This window comes from Lycorma delicatula, chromosome 9 (assembly GCF_047948215.1).
Source record: "Lycorma delicatula isolate Av1 chromosome 9, ASM4794821v1, whole genome shotgun sequence".
NCBI lineage: Eukaryota > Metazoa > Arthropoda > Insecta > Hemiptera > Fulgoridae > Lycorma > Lycorma delicatula.
This window is the reverse complement of record NC_134463.1, coordinates 55,518,560-55,545,582: the sequence shown is the minus strand read 5'-3', so window position 1 is coordinate 55,545,582 and position 27,023 is coordinate 55,518,560.

Below are 27,023 nucleotides of genomic sequence, written 5' to 3'. Positions count from 1 at the left end.
TATAATTTTATTTAAATATACGTAATATTTTTTCGTTTATTTAATTCAATGATTCTAATTACAGCGTGCGCACATACCGTATTTAATTTGCATGAGTCTGGCGATACTAGCGGTAACTGTAGGCACTAACTAAACTAATTTAATTTATTAAAATACGTACAAAATATTTCACTTGTATGGTCGGCAGCTGGTTTAGCCTCGAGGCTTAACGCACCAAGTACCGAATCAACCTGGCCGGGCAGTCGAGTTCGAGACCCAGCCAGACCGAATTACTTTTTTACACTATAAATATTATTCATTTATTTAATTTTACCGCTCATCTGTGACGTTACAACATAGCAGACGATTACAAAAAACCTACCGGGTTGGTCTAGTGGTGAACGCGTCTTCCCAAAGAAAGTTTGGAAGTCGAGAGTTCCAGTGTTCAAGTCTAGTAAAGTCAGTTATTTTTTACACGCATTTGAAAACTAGATCGTGAATACCGGTGTTCTTTGGTGGTTGGGCTTCAATTAACCACAGATTTCAGGAATGGTCGAACTGCGGCTGTATGAGACTACAGTTCATTTACTTTCATACATATCATCCTCATTCATCCTCTGAAGTATTATCTGAACGGTAATTACCGGAGGCTAAACAGGAAAAAGAAAAGACGACTACAAATAGTAGACGATTACAATTTTGGGGTGGGAGTTTGGAAAAGTTTTTCTTTAGTATGTTAAGCAAAATCACTTTCTAGAGTTTGGCCTCACCTTTAAAGGACACATGTATAATATGTCAGATATGCGCGCATATGTAATGGAGCATTATACATGTAAAACAAATGGGCTTCAAAAAAGGGAGAACTTCCGTGGATGCTGTTTTCACTTTGAAATGGTTAATTAAAAAATAAAATGAATTAAAGCTTGATTCTCATATGGCTTTCGTTGATATTGAAAAAGCGTTTGATGATGTTAATAGATTTAAGATATGGGAGATTTTATGGTTAAAAGTTAATACATTTCATTTTATTAATGTCATTAGAGGATATATAAGATCACAATTGTAAGAATTAGCATGAAAGGTAAATAATTTAATGATATCAAGACAAATAAGAATATGCGATAGGGTTATTTTTTCTCCTATATTATTTAATATGGATGACGTTTTTTATAAATGGAAAGAAAATAATAGTTTAGGAATCAGATTGAATGAAAAGTTATACAGACAACAGAAATGAAATTCCTCCGATCGGTAAAGAGGTGCCATCGATTTGATCGATTCTGAAATAAGGATATTTGAGTAGAGTTGCAGATATTTTTCTCGATGAAAGAATTAAGGAATAAAATAGACGTAAGTGAAGTCAACATCTTAAAAGTATTACAGAAGAATGTTTATTGGTCCTAGTAAGAAAGTGCAGATCGCCAGGGTAAGAAGTGATATTGGAAGGCCAAAGAAGAGAGAGATGGTGTCTTAACAGGTAGTACTGCCTAGAATACTAATTCGTGGATACCGGTGTTGCTTTGGTGGTTAGGTTTCAATTAACCACACATCTTAGGAATCATCGAACTGAGACTGTACAAGACTACATTTCATTTATACTCATACATATCATCCTCATTCATCCTCTGAAGTAATACCTAAATGGTAATTCCCAGAGGCTAAACAGGAAAAAGAAAGAAAAAGAGATAGTACTGCCTAATCCGTGAAGGCAGAAGAATATGTACAGTTCATACTTCTGAATTGTAGCGGTATGTGTTTTAGTAATGTACAGTATGATTTCATAAGTTTATTTTTAATTTTGAAAATAACATAACCTAATTTATCCCGTAGAAGTTCATTTTCTTATATAATTAAAAGTTAAACCTCAATTTTATACAAATCAATAAATATTTATTTATTATTGTTATTCTATTAATTAAAATTTTCATTTTAATTAAAATGTGATTTTAAAAAAATCCGATTTTAATTAAAATGCGATTTTAAAAAAATGTGATTGAAATATTATTATTTTATCTTTTTAGGTCGATCATTGTAAAGGATGCATATCAGTATCCGTGAAACGTGTCATTTTGTTATTATTTACGGGGAGTTTTGTTAATATATACAGAACTACCAATGATTATCTATGTCATATAAATAAAGACCTTCATAAATTAATTCCACAACCAAATTTTCATTTATTTGTATTTTCAGATTATTATTTTACTAAAAGATTTAATATTACTAAAAAAAAAAAAAAAAGTTGGATAATATTTAAGTAAGCACGATTATTTTAATGAAAGAGTGTAAAGATAGTAATTTACTAAATGATTAACATAGGTAATTTTTTTTAATGGTTTTCATAAGCTTTTTAATGCCATGAAATTGTAAATGAGGTTTCTTTTTAATTGACCTCAATTGCATTTAGTTAGTAAAAATTGCATTTCAACCTTGTTATTCCGTGACGTACATTTGAAATTCTTTTAAAAATAGATGTCACAGAAAAGAAAAAAAAGGATATGTGTACTTAGTTAACTTTTTTATGTGACTTAATCCTGGGTTAAATATAAATGAAATTTTAATTTAAAAAAAAAGTGTTTATTTACTTCAGTAATCACATACTAACGTCCAATTATTGTTACGTGATATAAATCTATTTTAATGCACATGAAACGATTTTATGCGTGAATTGGATTTGAATTAAGTGCCTACCGGATGAATGGCTAAAAGTTTGAACTAATACATGAATTTCGTTTGTATTGAGAAAGGTCTTCTTTCAAAGAAGAATCATTAAAAGGAATGTCTTCCTTTTTATGATACTTATTTTTGGCAATTTACCAAAGAAGAAGATGCAGAAAATATTTTAAAATCAGTTTACGCTTTCTACTGGGATTGCCTAAAACAACAAAAGTTGTATTTTAATAATACAATTTTTTAATAAGTGTTATTTATTTTAATAACCTAATAAAAGGTTATTCAGAGTGATGCAGGAGGAAAAGGAAATAATTTGGGACTGGGTCTAAAGCTCACAATAAGGAAAAAGTTCATACAAACATATATCCGAAAACGCTTTGTTATCGAGTTATGGCTAGCGAAAAGTTTGGCTCGGATTTTAGTTATTCCAGTGAAATGAATTCATACTGAAATTTTTAAGGCTTTATACAAGGGGTAAATTTAATGGTTTTTTATATTTTTAAATGTATTAAACGAACAAAATGATGTAATAAGTATATAAAAAAACCAGCTATTATTATTAAAAAAAAAAATGAACTTGTATATGAACTTTTTTCCTTATTTCACACTAGAATCTGTTCCAAATTATTTCCTTTTCCTCCTGAATCACTGTATATATTTTTGAAATATTCATTTTTTTGAACTTAAGTTTATTGTTGACGTAGTGTTTATATAAATTTTATGCCTCTTTAAAGCTGCTGATGTAATCTAAAACTTATAGTTTGCTGTCACAAAAGATTTGTGTTTACGTCGTAATGATGTAAGTTAGGTTAACCGTAAACGTTCTTAAGTAACCTAACTATAATTACTTATTAATAATTTTACTGTGTTAATAACTAAATTTTACAACGTGGACATTGTTAGTAGTTTAAATAATTTTAATCATGATTTATTTTAAATCTAATCTAATTTTTCAAATTTATTTTTATATTAAATATAAGTTTGTTTTTGTACACAACTATTACTTGGGTGAAAATTGAAATTAATAAATTAATTTAAAAAAAAAAATTAATTACTATATTCGGACTGTTTGGTAATCAGAGAATTAATAAAAATTATTCTTAAAATTAGATTCTGATACATAAATTAATTATTTTTTACAATTTTTTAATATTTTCTATCGATTGATTTTGAACATCATAGATTTTCACTTCCTTGTACGAAGTAAAGGAAATATTGTGATATTTAAAGGAAATATTGCGAAGTAAAGGAAAACTTTCGGTTTTCAGATTTCAACGGTAATATCCATTTTGACCATCCCTGAATCCATTTTGACTAGTTTCGGCGTGATGTCTGTACGTACGTATGTACCTATATATCTCTATATAGGTAAATATATACCTATATATTTTTGTTTCCTTGTTCGAAGAAACAAAGTATTGTGATCACGAACAATTTTTGTTTTCACATTTCAACGGAAATATCCATTTTGACCATCCTTGAATCCATTTAGACTACTTTCGGCGTGATATATGTACGTATGTATCTCGCATAACTCAAAAACGATTAGCCGTAGGATATTGACATTTTGCATTTAGGACTGTTATAACATACAGTTTTGCACCACCCCTTTTGATTGGAATCGACTGGACCAAAAGTGTACAAAAAAGCCCATAATTAAAAACGGTTTGGACCTTTGCGTTACTGCATTAATAAACCTTCATTGAGAGCTTTTCAACGATATATCATAAGTGGTACTTATTTTCATTGGTTCCTGAGTTATAGCCGAATAAAATTTTAATTAATGAAATATTTGGATCTTACAAGGCACATCGGTTCGAATCAGACATCTCATTTTTTTTAAAGTTTTTTTTTTAATTTAAATATATATTTGATTTATACATAATTATTAACCTGCGATTGTAAAAAATAAATTACAACAAATAATGATTCAATAGTAACAATAAAAAAAAGGAAGAAAAAAGTTATTTGTGAAATACAGTTTTATGTACTTTTAAAAATGTGTATATGTTATTAAGTAGGTGCACAAGGAAGTCATGTAGTATCCACATCAGATTTTTTTTGTTTGTATGTACTCTTTTATTTTAATGTTATATTTTTTTAAGATCACCTGCAGACCCAGATTAATAATCTTTTTCTGTTTCAAAACTTTGTCATTTTTGTAGTTCAGTTTTTATTTTTTTTCTGTCCTTTGGTTTTTGGATAATTTTCTTTTTTTCTGGAATTTCTTGACATTATTTTAAACTTCTTTATTTGATTTTTATCTTATATATCGCTTTCATTTATATTTTTTAGAACTTCACTAATAAATTGGTTTTCATTTCACTTGTTTAGTTACCTTTTAAAAACTTTATGAATTCCATTCTAACATCTCAACATTGTATTTTATTTACTTTTTCTTATCTAAAGTTTTCGAGAGCTTTTATAAATTTTGATTTAATTATATATATTCTGTGTTTATCATTTTTAATTCTAAAACTAGAAAAAAGTCCGACCTTCGGCCCATCGCGAAAATGTTACATGGTTTATGTTTCATTACACATGATGATTTTGTTAAATGTTTTTGCCAACAACTAAATAATCTGCATGAATTTAGCATGCTAACAACAACAAAAACATTTACAACGAAAATTTCAAAATCCTGAACATTTTTAGTTGTTTCTTGGGTTGTGATTTTTTAACTCTAACATAATTTTAGCTTTAACCCCAATGTTTTCCTTTTTTATCCCCAAAACATAAATATAATTTTCGATAAATCGTTCGAACAAATGAATTGTTCGCGTGCTATGTGCAGCCGCCCGGCACACCACCATTGTTCCGCTCTGCACCAATGGCAGCTAATATAAGAATGTGAGCACATTCAACAAACACACAAACCCATGCATCATCCTTTTTTATGGAGAGTGATTTTAAGGAGAAATCGTCATTGGTTTAAAATTTTTTATTTAAGCTCTTAAGAAATAAATGTACTATGATGCGTGTAAACTTTCCAGTAAAATTACCTTGTATTGTCTTAAGTGCAAATTTTAGGTGTTTTTTTTTAGTTGTATGCTTTTTATCAAAGTCTGTTGGCTGACTCCATTTTCGTTTTTCATGGGATGATTTTTTTGTGCAGGTATTTATTTATCTTTTTAAATTTATGATATATTTCGTAATTTTGTTTCCATCAAGGGGGTCGTTTTTTATATATTTTTTTCAAATTCTATTTTTCTTTCTTCAAAGGATATCTGTTACCATGTTTTCTCGGTAATTTCTTTTTTATTTGTTAACGTAATCCGTTGCCATTTCCAGATTGTTTTGAAGAAAAAATTTCCAAACCGTTGGCGAATGCTAAAACAATTAATTTAGATTATGTTGTTTTTTGTTCCAAATTTAAATGTCTATTATTATTATTATTGGTTTGCATTATTAAAATGTCGTAATTAAGAGTCTGATAAAAAAAAGAATGTTGTACAACCTCAGTGAAAATAAATCGTAATGCCGGAAATTTTGTAATCGAAAAGAATTGCGAAGTAGATTAATAGGTGATAAATTTATGAAAAATTATTAAGACTAAAATTTATTATTGTAATATAATTCAATGAAAATTTATTACTATTTTAATCTTACTGTATGTTATTAAAGTAATTGGTTACAAGAATTAATCAGAAGTTTATATTAAATTAAAGTGATTTATTTGTACGAGATGATTAAAGACAGTGGAATATAGAACTGTTTAATTAATGAAATATAATAACGCGGCTTATAATTCACATTATGAACAGCTTACAGCATCTTATACACAACATTTTAATTGATAATAGAGATTTCATTAAAAATTACTTAATAATTTAGAGCACAGAAGAAAAGTAAGTATTGATAACAAAGATACAATAACATAATCTCTCCAAGCGGAGATGATACTAATTACCAACATCACTAGAAGCGGCTTTTATCTTTTGTTAAAAAAAACTAAAAACTAAAAACTAAAAAAAAAAGTAACAAATAAGTTATAATTTGTACAGAAAATTATCTGAATTTATTTATACTCGTATTTTAAAATTTGTATTCTTTAGGAGTACTGATTTGTAATGAATCTAATAGAAATCTGTAATTTTACAATAATTAATATAACGTAAATATTATATATGATGTAATGAGCCAACTTTAGTTATTAATTACTAGAATAATTTATTTAAAATTAATATTTTCGTCCAATTATAGAAATTATCAACCGTTTGAAAGTACCTTTAATTAAAAATAGAATACGGTAAAAAAAAATTTAAAAAGCTACATGCAGCAAATCTCTTTTAGATACATTTTATAAAAATGAATTGATAAATCGAAGAGCTTTGTACTGAGTTATTTAATGAAAAAAAAAAAAAGAATTAAATTCAGGTTTAAAGAATCTGTTGTTCAAAAATACAATTGTTAAAAAATTAATCAAGAAATAAAAAAAAAAAAAAGAAATGTTAATAAATTTGTACAATTAGGCTAGTATAATTATAAAAACATTATTTCTTATGTTAAGGAAAGTTATTTTAAAAAAGTCAGGTATTGGAAAATTTGTATAGTTTTAGATTTTTAATTTCATGTAATATATTATTTTAACAAGCAATTTCTCCGAGCTCAGATTGTATGGAGTTATGTAAAACTAGAATAAATATTTATTGGTGAAAAAATAACCAATAAAATACAGTCATTAGATTATTACGTTTCATTGAAATCAAGTCTGTTTTACATTTCATTTTTATAAAAATTGGGTAGATGTCTGTAAAGTTGTGTTGTAATATGTAGTCTTTTGAGATATAACAGTTGATGTGGAGGATATAGAATATGTCATGGGGTAATAATCAAATGTCATGTGATTGGAATAGTTTCGATGAAGTTTATTTCATCAAATAATGCATATAGATTTGTGAGGTATTCACTTGTATAATGAATACATTATTTATTAAGAAAAATGAATAGCAAATATTACTTATAAGTTCTCAAAAGACATTATTAGATTTTTTAAAAAGTCTTACTAAAAACTTTAAGCATTTTACTGCAATCTGAATTAAAGTAATATTTGCATCTAAACAAAAGTTTCATTTTCTGTATTTTTGACTTTCAACTACTCTGTCATCCTGCAGATTCACATACAGCACCAGTTCAATATTGATGTTTATATTATCTTTGTCCATTCTCGAATTTTACTTTATCTGAAAAAGGATAATACAATTTTTAAATATATGCGAGTTAAAATTAAATGTTATTAACTTAATTTATCACAAACCTTTTATTTCCATAACAAGTATTTCACATTTTATTATTAAATTAATGTATAATAATAATTATATTAAATGAAATCTAAATATTTATATCTCGGAAACGTACAGTAAATTGTTTATACGAATGCTATCTATCTCTCTCTGACTGCCTGTCTGTTTGTTTCTCTTTTATTTATAAATAAAAAAAGATATTACTCATATTTTGAATGATAGGTATAATCTTTGCTTTCTAACCGATATTGAAAAAGGATTGGACCGATTATATAAGAGGATTAGTTAGACCTATATATATATATATATATATATATATATATATAAGCTCCAACCATCAAATGGAGTCATATCAATATTATTTTATGTTATAGAAATAGATTTTTCTGTTTGTTCCTTTGCAGGTTTTTCATACAATTTCAATGTAATAATTTTCAAACTAAAAATACATTCTATGTCTCTATATCATTGCACTCAAATTTTTTCGCCCACCGCCTACATTGAGAATCAAAATTCTTCTAGCGCCTCACAAAATTTTTAAAGTTACCATCTGTTAAAAATAATAATTTCAATTGCTGTTTTTAAGATGCGTTCTAAAAAAGCATTTGCAGTTATTGTTTTTAAACGTGGCATATCCTATTTCTGAGTTGAAACTTACATTTTAAATGAGAGCAATTAAAACGCATATTTAATCATATTTTGAAGTATTCTTATTAAAATTGCTTTCAAAAAAATTACAATTATATTATATAGTTAAATAACAACAATAGTGATAGCATATTCAATATAACAGTACAATAATTAAAACAAAGCTTTCAATTGAAAAATTACGCTTACATTAATGTGACGGATGAATCTGATGTGCTTTTTCCCTAATTTTGTATGGGTTTTCTACCGCTTTCCTGAAGGCCTCCAGCGCCCGCAAGGAGACATTATCGCCCATTTTGAGAACGAATGGTTTATATAAACGATGTGTAGATTTTTCATCATTATTACTTAGTGTATTTAATTTCGGGCAAATGAAATACATAACTTAATGGCATATAGTATTCTGATATTAAGTTATTTTTATTTGAAAATTCATAAAAAATAAGTATATGTATATATTAATGAGAGAGAGAGAGAGAGAGTGAGAGTGAGTGAGTGAGTTAGAGAGCACACACACACATACATACATTAAAGAACGCTAATTAGCCTTAACTCTCGCTTATTAATAGACTGTTAACTTTTGTTTTTCTACATTTCTACATTTTCTTATTTTTATGAAGACGCAATATCTTCATTTTCCATTTCATGTATAAACGTGTTTCGTTTTTTAGGTAGATTTCATAAGAAATCTACCTACTGCTGCTACGATAACTACCATAATTTTGCGTCAATCATTTTGAAATTGATACATAAAATATAACGTCCCAAAATCTCGGTTGAGTTCGTTAATGGGCAAAATCGGACTATCGGGGTAGAAAAGGGGGGTTTTTCAAAAAAACAATATATCACTATAACTTTTTTTTAAGTAAAATATCGAATTTGTTTAAAGTTCCTACTATTCTTTGGATAAAGACCTAAAAATTTAAAGTTTTTTGATATCACCAACCATTGGCCCAGGGGGTGGAAAAAATCGGGTTTCAAAGACAAAAAAATCACATACCTCCCTTAATAAGCACAGTATCGAATCGGTTTGAAGTGATCGTTAGTCCTTTAAACATTACCTAAAACTTTTGTCTGTAACAAATTTTGATATGACTAACCCTTACGGCAAGCAATGACCAAAATGTTGCTGGAATTGTAAGATGATGGGGCTTGTCGTATATTAAACACATCAGATTTTTTAAGCTTGTTTTTCTATCATGAATATTTTCTTATTATTAATTAAATTGATCTCAATATATTTCTATAAGAATCTCCATTCATTGCGTAATTTGAGTTCTTCATAGAAAATCAGGGGAATAATTAATAAAATAAAATACCTTTTTGTTCTTTAAATAAATTGAAAGTATATAGAACTGAATGTCATCTGTATTCTTTGAGTATCCTTGCCATGGTACTTTTTACTCTTGAAAATTACTATTATTTTTTTGTGTGACTTGTGATTTACGTAATGTCTCATATAATTATTACAGTTATGGCATTTAAAATGAATTACCTTCTAATTATTTTCTATTTAAAATTTGTTTCTTATTAGTTTACACAATTAGTGAATATATATATATATATATAATCTATTTTTAACTCAATGGAAACGATTCGTGAAATATGAGATATTTTAAGTATTATTTAGTAAAAATAATCATTTAGAGTTTCGAGCCAATTAAAATAATGGTATCCATATTTTTGGCACATATAACCATATATTTTCTTTTTTTATTTTGGAAAGAAAGATTGAAATATGTTGAGAAACTAAAAGACAAAAAGAAGAAGAATAAAATCTTGTTTGTGCAACATGAGACGATGGTTTGAGTTAAATTATATACCATTATATACGTTCATTTTGCTCTAGACCAAGTGTATATTATATATATATATATATATATATATATATTCTTGTCACAAACCTGTGTGTGTGTGTGTGTGTGTGTTTGTGTTTGTGAAGGTCAATAACCTTGGATTAGAGAAGGCTTTGGAGATAAACAAGAGTAGAAGAGGGTAATAACAATTTATTTCGTACTTTACAGTCACACTATATATCTTTGTAGCAGCTATTTAAATTAATTAAAAACTACAATTTAAAAAAATTAAAAACTCTGGTTTTGCTGATTTATTAAATTAAGAAAATTAATATAATTACGGGGGAAAATCATGAACCATATTAAATGATATTTATAAATATAAATATCACTAAATATTTCGCGCACATTAACGTCCAAGAAGCTTTTTCTGGGTTTATTATATTACGAGCAGCTGTCAATAATAGCAGCTATTTAAGCAATGTTATTACTTGATTGTTACATCTTCTGCTTTTAAATGTAGAAGTTAATTTTAAACGATATTTTTCAAATTTTACTTCAGAGCATCTATTAATTAACTGTTTTAGATATACAATTTTTTTATCCACCCACATATCAAAACAAACACATTAATATTTTTCTTTATCAGCTATTCGATCGCACAGTGGTAGAGGGGGTAGAAAATTAATTTTCATTACGTTTTGAGGGTTGAGAAGTACGAAAATACCATTCACTTAAATTACGGTTTCCTTATATATATTTATTTCTAAACCTATGTATTAAATTTTCCGACTCGAAAATTTCCAAAACTGCTTGATCAAATTCATAAAAATTTCGATATGCTGTAGCAGTGTATCTGAAGTTGTGTTTGTGAAAATTTGATGAAGATTTGTTGAGTCGTTATTGAGTTACTCTCAATTTAAAGTTGAAAAAATTTGAGTGGGACAAATTAGATTCGTTTAGAGTTTGCTAGTTGGAGTGTTGATGTTTCTTCATTTGCGGTATATACGGTTTGCAATATTAAACCGAATTGAAAAACCTGACAACACAGTTGTAGAACTTTCTACAACTGTGGGTTGTTTATGATGCGTGGCTTATACACACAACTTAATTAAAAATATTTATCATTAAATATAATATTTTTCGTTTACTTAATTCAATGATTCTAACTAAAGTGCGCGCACATACCGTATTTAATTCGCGCGGGTGTGGCGGTACTAGCGGCGACGGTCGGCATTAACTAAACTAATGTAATTTCACAACTTACGTAAAACAAATTTCGCTTGTACGGTCGGCAGACTGGTGTAGCCGCGAGGCTTAACACCAAATACCGAGTCAACCGGGCGATCGAGTTACTTTTTTCACTTAAAATATTATTAATTTATTTAATTTTAACGCTCCCCTATGACGTCACAATATAGTAGATGACTACAACAGCATTTTTTGTGGTGGGGTTGAAATTTTACAAAATGTTTTTGTAGATTGTTATATTTTAATTTTAACAAATGTGCCTAAGAAAAATATGAACTTAATTAGGCAAAATATCGAGATACTGAGGGTGACCTTGTTCTACAGCCTTACCACCTTGCCGTTTTAAGTGGAAAATTTAAAGGCATCAATGTCCTATATATAGATGCAGTCTGACCAAGTTTAATCAAAATCGGTCGATTAGTTCTAGAGATATAAAGTGATTTAGAGGCCAACACCGAACACACATAGACGTACATACGAACATTACATCCGGAAAATTTCCATTCGATTTTTTGGCTTTTTAAGTTCTTCAGTTGTCAAACATCAATATCCGCTGAAAACCGCATATGTCGAAATTGGACCGATTACAATACTTTCCCTTCTAGAGCTATAGTTCTGCTATAGCGCTATCTAGACGGGAAAGTAGATGTTAAAATCAAAATAAGTTTACTAAAAAGTCGCTGAATGCAAAGCTGCACAAGATTTTTGAAATAATCATTTCAATCGTGAATAATTAAAAAAATCATTCACGATTGAAATGATTATTATTTGAATACTGCCCGAATACCGAATAATTTTTTTTTTTTGTTCAAATACACCCATACTTAAACGAGGACAATGAGAAAATATTAATTATTAATAGCATTTAATACTATTTTCAATATTTTTTTCTAACGTGGTTGTATATTTTTGTTAGAAAATAATAAAAGAAGAAAGAGTATTACTTGGATTTTTTCCTTTATTCTTTTTAAAGATTATTTCAATAACGAAATAAAAATTAAATCTTTAACACAAAAAGTGGAATATAAAAAAAGACAACCTTTTTTTATTATGATCTGAGTTATTAAGCTTTAAACTCATCAGCATATATGGAACACGAGTAGTATAAAATCAGATTTTCCTGGATTTATTACGGAAACGTCTACATATTAAATAAATAATACCTATATATTTAAATAACAATGGAATAATTAGAATATCTAGTAAAATTAAACAAAATTACAAAACAACTGTAATAATTTACCGTACTTATATCAGTGAACTAAACATTTAAATATGTATATTATTATATTTGTTCAGAAATCCTTTCACTTAACAAAGTTTATATTTCATCGTAGTAATTTATCCTTTCACTCAAGTTCCGGTGATAAAAATGACTTGTGAAATAATTTTATTTTTAAGCAATGTTTTATTATATAATTTTGTATTGTTTAATATTTTAAAATTTTCTACAATTATGATCAATTAAATTTCTCTTGTCAGTAATAAATATTTATCATAAATTTAAATTACTTGTATAATCTATTTCATTTCCAGATGTCCTGTTCTTACAGGCAAAAAACTCACTTATAAAAATTTGAATTTTGGCAATCATTTTAATCAAATTAGATAAAAAAATATATTGTTTGATTTTTTTTTTTTAATTGGATATCCGAATAATGATAGGGGTTATCAATTTAAAAAGTTTTTTACAAATTAAGGGTTTTTCTTGAAAAAGTATAAAATTCTATTTATATATATAGAGTGTATCACGAAGTTCTCCCGGGATTCTACTCGTGAAAATAATGTAAAAAGTTCATATAAACGTATCACCTAAAATGCTTCGTTTGCGAGTTACGGCTAGTCAAAACTTTCGTTCGGATTTCAGCTACCCCGGTGAAATGAGTTTGTACTGAAATTTTAGGACGTTAATTAAGGGACAATTAATGATTTCTTATGATTTTTGACCTGAAAAATCGAATAAAATAGGTCCCAGAACTGTATCTGTAGTAACGTTTGAGAAATCTGGGGTGAAAACGTATCAACGAAATCTCCAATTAGGAAAACGTATTTCATAATTTACTGCAGCAGTTACCCACACCCAAAATGAATACCAAATCAGTGTATTTCTCTGTTGTAAATAAGTACGGCGGCATTACTTCAATGCCAAACTGATCACATTCAAACAAAAATTCACAGAAAACCATCGCTAACGACAGCACAGTTTACAGTTCCTGATATAGTTAATGTACCTTACAGAATGATTTCATCACTAACATTATTGCGCATTGTTGATCAGCTGTAGTTATATTATTGCCAACTTTGAAATAGTAATTTTTGTATTTTAGTCATTAAAAAAAAGAAGATATTATTAAGTAATTTTTATTTTACAATTGTGTAATTTCGTTAAAAAAAAAATTAACAGTAAATTTTGTTTTTTACAAATTTTTTACATCAAAAAAAGGAATTTGTTTTTTTTTTTACTTTAAGTTTGTACTTTGCTGATAAATGTAGTAATGTACTGTTTCTAAATAAAATTCAAATTTTTCTAACTTCTCTTTGTTTTATTCAACGTATTTTACACCATTTTGTTCAGAATAAAATTTTCTACAAGTTTTTTTAAAAAAATTGTATGTATTTACTACTTATTTATTAGTTATTGTAAGTCAAACATAAAAAACATGTTTTTTACGCCAATTTATTGATTTTCACCCCAGATTGTTCAAAAGTTAAAGCGAAATCGTATACTTGCCTAACTAACAAACGAAACATTTTAGGATATATTTTTATATAAACTTTTTCTATTATTTTCACAAGTAGAATAGATTATGAAAGTTTCGGGGGAACTTAGTGATATATTCTGTATCCAATAAAAGCAAAAAAGTCGGTAAAGAAATAATTAAAAATGTAGGAACGTTTAAAAAAATTTAGGACTCCGAAAATAACTGTTAAGTTAAAAAAAAAGCTGACAACAAAGTTTTAATATCTTTCTGGCATTTAAAAAAAAATAATTACTCATGAAAATAAACCAAAAAATTAAAAAATCGATATTTTTAAACATTGATCGGCTTGTTAAGATACATATCTTAACATGATCAAACATTATAAAATATATAAAACGTACATCCAAAAAAAAAGCAGAATGCTTTATAAAGAATTTTATAATACAAAGAGAATATCAAAGATTTTAAATTTTCGACATTACGCCACAATAGTTCTTTCTTTTTCCTGTTTAGCCTCCGTTAATTACCTTTCAGATAATACTGCAGAGGATGAATGAGGATGATATGTATGAGTGTAGTCTTGTACAATCTCAGTTCGACCATTCCTGAGATTTGTGGTTAATTGAAACCCAACCACCAAAGAACACCGGTATCCACGATCTAGTATTCAAATCCGTGTAAAAATAATTGACTTTACTAGGACTTGAACGCTGGAACCCTTGACTTCCAAATCAGCTGATTTGGGAAGATGCGTTCACCACTCGACCAACCCGGTGGGTTTACGGCACAATAGTTAGGTTGGCGGTGCTGAATGCTACCGTGTGTGAACTCTAAACTGAAATTTTGAACTCTAAAATTTGCTTTTGTTTGTTTAACTCATTTTTTCTCAAAGTGGGTGATAACGCTTCCTTGTGGGCGCTGGAGGCCTTCAGTGGGGGGGGGGGGCGATAGAAGGACCACAGAAATTTGGGGGCGTTCAGCGGTCTAGGAAGGCTATAGCTGATTTAAAAAAAGGCAAAAATTATGTTTTCCTGATATTTCAAATTAGAATTAAATACCTACTACTATTAACTATTACTTACATTAACTATTAATTAACTAGTAATAACAGCAATAATTGCAGTTGCTGTTTTTAGGAGCGCATCTTAAAAACAGCAATTTCTATTATATTTTTAACAGACGGTAAGTTACAAAATTTTAGGGGACGCTAGAAAATGTTTGATTCTCAATGTGGGCGGTGGGCACAAAAGTTTGAGATGCAATGGTTTAACTAATAAAACAAACGTTATTTAAGTTAATTACTCATATATCATTTTATAGTATGATTGGATGGAATCAATTCTATTAATCAATCATTAATGACAGTGTAATTGATTAATTGATATGAAATGTTATTGATACAACGTAACTAGTTTCTCGTCGGTGGGTGGTATCTGCTTAAGAATTTAGTGGGGTGAATGATATCGAAATTTTATTAATTCGTGGAAAAAAGTTTCCTTTTCGAGAAGCAATTGGATGGAAAGTTTATTACTGGTTTCATTTAGAGTTAATTTGAAAAAGTATTGAAAACCAATTGAAACATATCGTGCATTCTTTTCAATATCCTGTACTAAACGCACGATTTTTCAGTTTGTTCTGAATTTTTTAAGATTTTGATATGAATATTGAGTTTATTATTTTAAATATGCTTATTATTTTGAAAGTATAATTCACTTTTCTTATATCTTATTTAACTATGAAATTATGTTTACGTATAGTCTATTTTCTTTAACCTTAGCCTACTTCCTATAAAAAAAGAAAGAAAAAAGCCATTACTGAATTAGAATTTTAAATCTTAGGCTTATAGAGCTCCCGGCGGTTGTTGAGTAGCCAGTTCAACACTGATTACATAATACGAATTATTGTTACATGTGAGCCAGTGCGTGTTAAGGAATTCGGTAATGAAGCCCGTGGTGATATATAATTACGTAGGTACTTGAAAGACAAACATCTATGTAATGTTTATAATGTATCTATGAACTAGTGAAACTGTAGCATGATTCGAAGTGTTATAATTTTACTAACAAAGATGTTTTAAACAGTATACTTAAAATATTTTTGATAATTCTAACATACGCGTAATATCAAAAATTTAAATAAAATAAATGTAATTTAAATTTTATTATTATCTTCGGGATCAGTTAACACGGATTTATAAAAAAAATTATATATGACTCGCTCAAAATGTATGTTTGTATGTACCGATATTTACTTAAAACTCAAGAATTGGTCGGTTGATTTGAATGTTTCTTTTATCAAACGTTTTAAAATGAAATTTTAGAATGGTTTTAGACCGAAATTTATTCAGATAGTTACATACATAATTAATTGATAAGTAAGATTTAAACAGATACCTTATTCTATTTTACAGTATCATTTTCATGTAGTTACAGTGTAATTATTTTATGCCTCTGATTAAATCGAGTTCTGTACAAGATACAAAATGGTTCCAACAACTGATATTAAAAAAAAAAACTGAATTTAAGATTATGTAAACTTTTCTCGAGATATCAGAAATTTAACCGAAAATAATAAAAAATTACGTGACGTATTTTTTTCATTCCAGGTGCTATTTATTAAAGTTACGTCTGTTAACAGTTGGTAAGATGCGTTTTGTTTTGATGTTATATTTGCGTTTCTAACAAAATTACAGTAAGAGGAATTTTTATTTTTACAATTTGATTATTTTCTAGATGTGTATGTTTTTATTGGGATTACTTAAGAACGATATGGTTTGTTTTAACAAAACTTTAAAAAATGAACTTATTTTAATTTAACATCTGTTTATACTAATGAAATCTTAGCAACACGTGTATGATATTTTTACTTTCCCGTCTATATAGCAGCTATAGGGAAGCTATAGCTATATAGAATGGAAAGTATGGTGATCGGTCAAAATTGGGCATACCCGGTTTTCACCGAACCTTGACGAATTGACCGCTAAAGACCCTAGAAAACTGAAATAATGGCATCGAAATTTCCGTGACAAAATGTTCGTACGTAGGTAAATCGCCTTGTACTTCCAAAACTAATTGACCGATTTTCACCAAACTTGGCAATATATTTCTAAAATATTCACAAAAAAATATAAATATTATTATATAATATAATATAAATATAATATGCAAGTGTAAACTTTGCATAATTAAGGTTATATATTTTTTTGTTGATAATTTTGTGATTAATAATAAAGTAAACACTTTTGTAAAAAAAATGTTTTGCTAAATTTCACCCCACTCCTAAAAATGGTTTTACTTTTGAAGAGTACAAGGGGTGATTTTCGTTTCATTTTTAAAAAAAATATTTTTGTGAACAATTAATAAAAAAAAAAATTTTTTTGTAAAACTTTTTTTGCTAAATTGCACCCCCACTTTAAAAAATAGTAATAATTTTGAAATTTTATAGAAGGCAGTACAGTAGGTCTTTTTCGTTGCAGTTTTTCTGTTAGCATCTCGTTGGATCCATAAATTTGTTTCCCATCAAAGTGAGGTCTTAACCCTGCCATCCTCCCTTACCCACTGCACATCCCACTTAGCGGCCGGACTACTGCTGTAGTCGTTTGCATTGTTGTGTCCGTCACATGTGAGCGATATAATTAAATAAATGAATATATTTATTATATTATTATATATTAATAAATATATTGTAAAAATGTATTTAAAGTGGTCGCTAGTATCGCCACACCCGTGCGAATGAAATACGGTATGCGCGCGCGCATTAGTTAGAATCAGAGAATTAAATAAATAAAAAATATATTTATAAAGCTATATAAATAAAAATGTAAATGTTCGTTTGTTCAAAATCTTAAATCTCCGAAAAGTTCTTCACCGATTACTTTGAAATTTTGACACAACGTTGCATTGAAAAGGGGAAGGGAGTATGTATAAATGAAAAAGGGCAATGGGGAAAAGGGAAAGATTAAATTTTGTGAAGTTTGTAATGTTCATTTTGTTTATGTTTTATCAAATTTTCAGTTGTGTTCATCTAATCTATATATATATATATATATACTCAAATCTAGCAGTAGCGAAGCATTGCCGGATCTGCTAGTGATAAATATTTTAAATAAAGTTGTGCATGTATGTGTGTCAGCCCTTCATCAGAAAGGAGCTGCGTGACGGAAAAGTCCTACAACTGTGTTGTCAGCTTTTTTAAGTTGAAATTTATATGGTTGGGTTATTCGATCTTGACGAAAATAAATTTTTGAAATTTAGTTGCTCATGGTTTACGTAAAAAAAAGAAAAATAAATAGCGGGGGAATTAATTGCGTTTTCCGCTTGGTTTTTCTTTTTCTTTACCTGTGCATTTTAGCAAAATATTATAAGCAAAGAACATTAAAACAAATAGTATAGAATACAAATTCGGCAGAAATTTTTTTGAGATTTCAGACGAGGATTTGTTGCCCACAGTTTGTAATATTCTGGAGAGAAAAACTGTTCCTACATTATTTTGTGTAGATTTCAAAAATATGTTTTTAACATAGTGAATAAGTTTTAGTAAAAAAATTTCAGGGCCCAAGAATTAGAATAGCTAAAATAATACTAAAAGAGTTTGTTACGTATAAATCTATGGACGTATTTTGTTTTATAAATAAAAAACGGTTAATAAAAACACAAATTTAGTTTAGTTTAGTTAACAAGCATTTTAATATTTTGGGGAGGGGATAGCAAATTAAGAGGAGGGATTGATTATATTAAATTTTATAAAAATCTGGTATGGTTGGGAAGATATAAAGGGGAGCTAAAATTCAAAGAGATTTAAAATATAAATATTTTACTCGTGTATCTTTTTTTAGTCTGTCAAAAAAATAATATTGAACAACTTTGGAAAAAAATTGTTTATTTACCCTTACCACTAGAATTGAACTTTTATTATTTTTTAAAACTTTTAAACATGTAAATCATATATCTTTAAACATTAATTTCCTCAAAATTGGGCTTTAATAAGGGTTGAATTGATACAGCTGATCTCAAAAAAATATTAATTATTTATTATTGTTTCAATATAGCGCCTTGAAATCTTTATTTATTTATTTATTTATTTTCTAAATGAAAATTACTTGAAATAGTACAGTTCTGAACCTTTTCAAGATACTAGGGGGTGATATTTAAAAAAAAAATGTCAATTTAGGAAGATAAAATACAATATTTTGGGTAAATCACAAAAATATTATTTAAACATAATGAATGAATTTCAAAAAAAAAAAAATTTGGGTCCAAGAATTATTGACTAAAGAAATACTGAAAGAGCTTGGTTACATAATTCTGTAAATATCTATGGATGTATTTATGTTTGATACTTCAGGGAAGTGTACGTTAGCATATTGGGTGAAGTTTGTATCTAAATGTTCCTGATATTAAAATCCGTCTTGAATATTCTTTAAATAATTTTCTTCAGGTAAAATATGAAAAAAAAAACAAGTTAGAAAAGTTTTAGAGGTTAAAAGTAATTTTAAACTTCATACCTGTAGGAGCGGTTAAATTTAAAGAAGTACTCAGATGCACGGAAAGTTCTTTATTCCCGTTTGCTATGATAAAATACTGCGTTAAATAAAAAATATTGCTTTCAACGAATGTAATTTTATCCAGTTTTTTGATTTTGTTATCAATTAAATATGCATTTAAAAAAAAAAAAATCTTAAAATTAAATTAATTTATATGTCATTGATTATTTAATAATGACATATATTTAATAGAATGTTCTGAAAATACAAAAATTCTGATAACCAAATAAAAGGGTAAAAGAAACGCTGGAGACATTTGAAATGTGAACGTGGAGGAGATTGGAAAAGATTAAATATTGTAAACTCTCTACAAGTAAATGGAAGCTAACTCAAAAGTCTATATATATCGTAGAGAAACATTGAATGTGTGTGTGTTAGAAAAATCGTGAAAAGCTGCATATTGAAAGAGTGAATGTAACAACTAAACGATAGAAACAGATGTAGGTTTTAACACCGTATAAAAACAATATATTTTACAAATACTTCTAATATTATGTTCGTTGTCATCTTGAATCCAACTAAGTTTTACGAAAAACACATTACAATCATTTAATGTAAGATTTTCTTGTTACATTTGTCATGAAAAAAACAATGAAATCCGTTTTCAAATAACTATTCTTGTTTTTGAGATGTAGCAACCATAATTTTAAAAATACAAGCATGGGGTAAGAAATGAAGGAGAAAATGTGTACGAATTTTTTTTGTTGCGTTTTGCCCTCATGTTAAATTTCGTAATAATAAAAATTTAAGAGTTATTATTTTTTGAAGAACTTAAACATTATGAAACCTATGCTATATTTTATTAAATAACCTAGCAACAACGTACACAATTATAGTAAAGGGCATGAATCTTTGAAGTTTAGCGCATCCACTGATTCTGTTCCAGCTGACATTCTATTACCCATTTAGCGTAACATATGGTTCGCTACGGAACCGTCTGTATATTACTATATTATATTAATATATTAATGCATATATTATATTACTATATATTATTATTTCTTCTTCTTATATATTATTATTATTATCTTTATTATTTTATTGATGTTAATATTAATCATGTCAAGAATTAATATTAAATAATATTATTATTAATACGGTATTTGTATTTTATAAATGGCATATTTTTAATGGATACGGTATTTGGTTTGCTTGGTATTTCTCCCGCCACCACCCCATTCGGTCGCTCTAAAGCATAAGACCGAATGTCTGCGCCACAAACGGCTACTGAGCCTCGAAACAGTATAGCATGAATACGATATATCTATTTATATTGAAGATCCAACGGAATAATACCTTGCTAGTGACCAAACATAAAGAATTTGCTTGCAGAACGCAAATTAATCCTAGCATTATTTGATTTCAGTCCATTACGCGGGTAGTTAAATCTTGCGATCTAGGCGGTCAAATTCTACGAGAAATTCCTCCAAAAAACTCATCAATTATCATTGTGCTGTTCGCTTTGTGCGCCGTTACATCGTCTTGCTGCAGCCAGCAGTCTCTTTCATCAGTCTCTAACAGTCCCACAAATTGCATAATGATATCCGGTTAACGTTCACTTGTTATTGTTACCGTGAGAAAGATTGGGCCTACAATTCTTTTCCACGAAATCGGACACCAAACTGGAACTTTCTGTGAATGTAATGGGGTTTCATGGAAAATATTAGGTTTTCTGAACTCCAGTATCTGTCATTTTGGCTGTTTGTGTAGCCACTTAGGTGAAACAATACCTCATCAGAGTAGAAAACAGAATCCAACATCCGAACACTGCTACGAATAAAATGCAAAAACCATTGATAGTAATTTAGTCTTTTTCCCGTATCAGGTTCTCGAAGCTCGTGCACAACGTGAATGCGATACGGACCTAGTTTCAGCTTGTTTGTGGCTGTGCGAACACTCTCGTAAGGCATTCCGGTTTGTTGACGCAGTTTTTGTATCGACTTTCTTGGTGAACTGGGATACGTGGATACTTTCCAAGGATGTATTGCTTTTCGGCTCGACCATTTACATTAATCTATACTACCGGTTTTTCTAAAACTAGCGACTTCGCGTAAAATCATTGATTTATTAGGCACCCGCGATTAAGGAAAAGTTACCCTAAAGTCTTCCTGACATTTTAAGAATGACTGCATTTTAAAGTAACTTTGAACAATGAACGTGCGTTGAGCCTGGGAGAAACGCATGTTTGTCGGTTAACAGCTTACTCACCACTGTCATCAAAAATGAGGGAAATTGCTTGGCTATTGTGTGCTATTTTGTACCACAAAATCACCCGTCGCCAAGACACACATTCTATTCCCACAGGCAAAAAACCTAATTTCCTCCAACAATATATTTTCGAATTTAGGGTTGTGTTTGGCTCACACTTTAGGTATTTGGTGTATCTTATTTTTTTTTTACATTGTAGTTGAAAATACGGCTTCAGTAACTGTACTTCAGTTTCAGTTTATCTATATTTTTTTTTACACGTCTCTATATAAGCGTATATATGTTTTGTATTCTATGGATTCTTCTTTTTTTTTTAATATGTTTTTTCCTTTAAATTATTTCGTCCCATTCTTTACTTGTCTATTTTTTTAACCATTCTTTTCTTGTAAATTAGTAGTTTTCATCTTTTGATGAAAACATTTACGAAAAATTTGACATTATTTGAACTGGATTATACTAATGAACAATAATATTCCGATAAATTATACGGATGATAAAGATTTTTTTTTTTTTAACTGGTTGGAAAGTTTTCGGGTTCAGTTTTTCCGGTCGTAATTCTTATTTACTGTTTGTATGAAAATCTTACTTATATCGATTTTTGCGAACGCTAGTTGAATATTTTTAAGGGTCGATTGGAATATTGGAAGGGTCGATTGGACAGATGTCGATTGGAATATGTATTTGCGGAATATATGAGCCTACATTACCACTATAATAGGATACGCGAAAATTGGCGACCCCGGATGCGTTACTCGAAATTGTCCGTCCATTCACTCGCCGAAAATCAAATGTAGACAGAGTAATATACGAATAGTGAATTTTCGGATGAATATCTAATGAAAAAAACGAATTGTTCTTTATTGAGTTCGCTAACCAATCGCTCTATACCTTACTTAACATGCCAAAGAATGGATTAAGAGGGTTCTACAATTTATTCCCATGGTGGAAGGCGTACAAATCCGGAGAATAGGAGGCGATAGGTTTCATGCATGAGTTAGCCAACCACACTTATTTATTTATTCGTTTGGCATACATGCAGAGTGATTCAAGAAATACATTTACAGTACAGACAACGTAAAAACAAAACGAGAAAGATAAGAAGAAATGCAAATAAAAACTAAGGTTTAATATCTAGGTTTCCAATCCATGCGAGCAATGTAGCGTCAGCTTTCATGAAGTCGCTTCAACTACCTTGGAAAGACCTGAGAACGCATTCGCCACTAATACGCCAAATTGTCTGGTTTGGAGCTTCGTAATTACATCCCGATGACTTCGCAATGCCCCATTTGTGTAGTGAATCTGCTCATCAGCCATATCCAGTGCGGATTCCACACACAGAATTTTATATACCCCGATAGCTGAGCACACACGTAGCATATAAAACTTATGGGGATCCATTATATGCCGGAATAAAATAAATACTTGGCACAGCACGGCACCATATTGAATCGTATCTAGCCAAGCTCGTGTTTCTTGCTCAATATTACAAGGATGTATATTTGAAAGCATCATATATTATTACATTGGTGAATTTTCACCTCCTCATGGCACGGTAAGAGAATTTGTACATTTATTTCTGAATTTTTTTGTAGAAAGTTTACGAGTTTGTAAATAAATTTATGTCTAAATTAAGGACGATAAAGTTGTTTTATCAGATTAAATAAACAGTTTCGAGATAATAGTTGTACGTAAGGCATCGTGTCTATTATCTCGTTCGCCCCCTCCCCCTACTGGATTACATTGTCGAATAAAATTTAATTGTTATTCTTAATAGAGTACTAAAACCATTATCTTTAATTACTAATTAATTCGAATAAAAAGAATCACGATTTTCCATTAGTGGTAATGAAATCACGAAAATTATTTTTTTTTTTTACGAGAACAGAGGGGAGAATTGAAATTTGTAAACAAGTATTTTTATTTTTTTTTTTAATTTGTTACGTAATCGTGATGTATGTATTTTTACTTCCTTGTAGAAGTAAAAAGGAAGTGTGCGAAATATTTCGGTTTTCAGACATAACGGAAATATCCATTTTGACCATTCCTGAATCCATTTTTCGGCGTGACGTATGTATCTCGCATAACTCAAAAACGATTAGCCGTCTATTGAAATTTTGGATTTAGGACTGTTGTAACATCTAGTTGTGCACCTCTCCTTTTGATTGCAATCGACTGAACCAAAAGTGCATAAAATCCAAAAAAAAAAATGATTAATGATTTTGGACTTTTTGTTAACTGCAGTAATAAGCCCACTGAGAGGTTTTCAACGTTATATCATATGTGGTATTTATTTTCATTGGTTCCAGAGTTATAGCCAACTAAAATTTTAATTAATGAAATATTTGGATCTTACAAGGAAAAGGTACATGGTTCGAATCAGACCTCCTTTTTTTAATTTTTTTTTCTTTTCTTTAAATATATTGATTTGTTAATAATTATTAACCTCCGATTGTGAAAAAAATTACGATAAATAATAATTCAATAATAACAATAAAAGAAATATAGAAAAAAATATCAGAAGTTATTAATGAAATAAAATCGTTTGTACTTTTAAATATGTGTGTATGTAATTTAATAGGCATACAAGGAAGTCGTATACACATCAAATTTTTTAATAAGTGTTATTGTTTTAAATAAACAGCGATACCTAATCTGTAACAGTACATTGTTTTTATATAATTTCATTATAATGTCGCAAAAATATCTGCAATAGTATTTTTAGTAATTAACTTACTGAATAAAATACGTAATGATGTTTGAGTTGTGTTATAACAACTATTGTTACAAGTAAGTTTTTGAATACTATTTGAACGTAATAGAAAAAATTATCAGATTATTTTTTATTTCTTGTACTAAATTTTTATTGCTGAAACTTTGGTTATTGATATTTTAAAAAAAACTGGATTAGTCATTGAAAAAAGTGATTTTACAATCGTGTTTCATTCAAATATTATATGAAAATTCTTACATTACATAATCAGCTTCCTATTTAAAAAATTAAATTTGGTTAAAAGATGGCAAATACAAATTTAAAACTTTTGTAAATAGTATTTTTATAGCAGTAGACTATACAACTGGATCTCTTTCTATTGCCTGATCACTCATTTTTGTAATGTAAAGTTGTTTCAAAGACTTTTTTAACGTTTTATATATTTTTATCTTTGTATTTTATCTCTATTTAACTATCCAATGGGATTCTGTCTGAACGGTTAATATAGTTTAACAAGATATTTTTGTATACCATTCAATTCAGGGATAAGCGAGAATATTCCTTTGGAATTCTGAGTCTAACCTCTGGTTGCTTTTCACAACTGGAGGAAAACAAATTCATCTGGACTACGCAAAATCTTTGTTTTTTATAACCTTGGAGGAAGTACCCTGTCTCCACCCTTATTGTGGATGAAATGGATGTCTAGTGCGTGGAAGAGGCCTGAGATACTTCTTTGGGCGAGAGATTCCTTTGTTTGTCTAGTTTTTCAGTCTCTGTATGGGTAAGTGGTTTGTTTATAAACTTACAGATCATTTTTTCTGTGCTCTTCTATTAGTTTTTACTAGACGTTTATTAGATCTATAATAAGGATGTGAGGACTTTTTTGAGTTACTGCATACTTATTGTTCGTTAATTTAATGGTAGCATTTCTGTCTACACTTGTCTGGGACTTTACCTTCTATACGTGGTTATCAAAAAGTCCAACCAATGGCTGCAGTTGTTATCAAGTGCTACTAAGTACTAATTTATCCTCTAATAAATACGAGTACAATAAAATTTATCTTCGTTTAATTCTAACGTTTCGTTCTTCCGTACAGTTTTTATAATTTTCTTTGCTACGACATGTTTCTCCAAGAGGAGATCAGAATCGTTTTCTGTTATTGAAAATATTCCCTGTGAAGTTAAAAGGTTTAATTTTTGTAAAGATGATTTAATTCATCACAAAAACTTGAAATAATATGATAACTTTATGTGAGTGATAATGACAGCCCGACTAGAATTTAAACTCGGAAGCTTTCGGATGAAATGTATGTAACCTACCATTCCCATCATCCCTTTATTTTCTTCTCTCGTTATGTCCGCCTAAGGACACGTAACAATTTAATTTTCTTCTTTGTTGTTTCTATTTATTCCTGTGTTCTTTCAGTTTTTCGTTGTACGTTTTTTTACTTCCTTGTACAAAGTAAAGGAAGTATTGTGATCGCGAAAAATGTCATTTTTCAGATTTCAACGGAAATATCCATTTTGACCATCCCTGAATAGATTTTGATTAGTTTCGGCGTGACTTCTGTACTTGGCATAACTCAAAAACGATATGTAGGATGTTGAAAGTTTGAATTCATGACTTTTGTAACATCTAGTTGTTCACCTCCCCTTTTAATTGCAATCGACTGAAGAAAAAGTGCCCAAAAAAGCCCAAAATCCTAAAAAATTTGATTTTTGACTTCTTCTTAACTGTAGTAATAAGCCCTCATTGAAGCTTTTCAGCGATGTATATCTATCATAAGTGGTACTTGTAACTTAATTGCTACTTATAATTGTGTACTTATAACTTATATCATAATTGGCTATAACTTTGGAACCTTATAGCCAAATGAAATTTTAATTAATGAAACATTTGGATCTTATAAGGGGGAAGGCACATCGGTTAGAATCAGACTTCATTTCCCTATTTTTATAACTTTTTTTTATTTAAATTTATTGATTTATTAATAATTATTAACCTCTGATTATAAAAAAAAGTTTTTCAATACATAATAATTTAATAATAACAATAAAAAAAGTTATAAAAAATATCTGAAGTTATTAATGAAATAAAATTTTATGTACTATTCATTTAAAAAAAATGTATATATGTAATTTAATAGGCGTACAAGTAAGTCATGTGGTGTCCACATCAGATTTGGTAAAACATCTGATTATTCGTTTTTATTTTCACTTTGTTGATGGTTACATCATAATAATTTAAAAAAAAAAACATAGTATTAGATG